Below are 1,513 nucleotides of genomic sequence, written 5' to 3' on the forward strand. Positions count from 1 at the left end.
TAGGAGCACAGCCAGAGCAGCCGGAATAACGGCACAGTGCAGACATGTGGATCAGTAATTCGCTGGGGCAGGGTGAACCGAAGCAAATGAAAGCTACAGAAAACCGTGCGTGCCCCAATTCGGGAATTAATTATCCGAGTTACAATAGAATTCGGGGAGAGAGGCTCATAGGACAGAGGAGCCCAGAGGGACAGCGATGGGGCAGGAAACCGCGGGATCCCTGCTTCTGGGCAGCTGCGGTCAGGCCATCTTATCTGGCCTGAGCGAGACAAAGGAACTGCTCTAGGGACAGGTCGAGGGCCAAATCTGCAGCATGCAGACCTGAGCCTGAGGAGCTGTCCATTCAAGGAGGTGCTGAATAGAGAGCTGGAAGTGTCCACAATGTAGCCTTAGCCAAGGGCTGGTTCTGGCACTCTCTTTGTCTATTGAGAGGGCCAGGGATGGGGTAGGATACATTACCAAGGTCTATGCAACGGGACTGAACAGCCAAATCCAATTTAGCATTGTTTATTCATTCTGATCGTTCATGCATTTCATGTCTATACTGCCCCAAATCCAGAGCTCTCTGGGCGGTTAGCAACCATCTATAAAACAAGGCAATACAATACAAATATATTTTAAAAATCAGTGAAATGAGTCTGCTAAAAGGCCCTGGATGGGTCACCTCCTCAAGCCCCGGGGTATCCAAGAAAAAAACTAACGGGCACTGAAAAGATGGCAAATTTGGGGTTTGGCGGGATGCTGTGAGCCGGTTGCTCCATAGAAAGGGGCCATCACAAAGAATTCTCTCCCACTTGTTACCAGCCGCTGAGCTTCCCTTGGAGTTGGTACGTGGAGGAAGGACCCAGGGGCTAAGTTTGGTGTTTGAGGAGGTGGTTGTTGGGCGAGGCACTGCAGACGGCCAAGAAACCATCCCTGTTTGAGAAGTCCTAATTAGAGAAGTCTTGCTGAATTACCACTTCAATCCAGTTTAGAGAGAGAATGCGGTAACAATGAAAAATATCTTGCAGAAAGCAGATGCTGTTGGGAAATCCTGCAAGGATCAATCTAGCAGTGGGCCAGTGCCAAAGATCTCAGGAAAAAGGATGCATTTTTGGCCAGGGAGAGCAAATCATTACAGGGGAAACAATTCTGCAAAGAAGGGGTGAGAACCATGTCATCTAAGCAGCAATTCAGCTGTGAGGGCACTGCATGGCCCAGGGGGGTTATTATCATTATCATTATCCATACAATTACCGTGGTCATTATCATTATCGTCACTATTAGTATTTACCTAACTCATACCTCTCCAATCAAACATGGACCCAAGCACAGTTTTCAGCCCCAGATCAGTGCATTTCCACATTCTCAATACGTGCCACAAAACAAAGGCAAAATCCATCAACATGCACACATTTAAAAATGCACGACCCCTCCCATGTGAATCCATTGCTAAAATACCCACAAACACACTTTAGTAAATGGGTGAACACATACAGAAACTGCTTTTATTTGAAACACACACACACACACA

This window comes from Varanus komodoensis, unplaced genomic scaffold (genome assembly GCF_004798865.1).
Source record: "Varanus komodoensis strain SLA01 unplaced genomic scaffold, ASM479886v1 scaffold71, whole genome shotgun sequence".
NCBI lineage: Eukaryota > Metazoa > Chordata > Lepidosauria > Squamata > Varanidae > Varanus > Varanus komodoensis.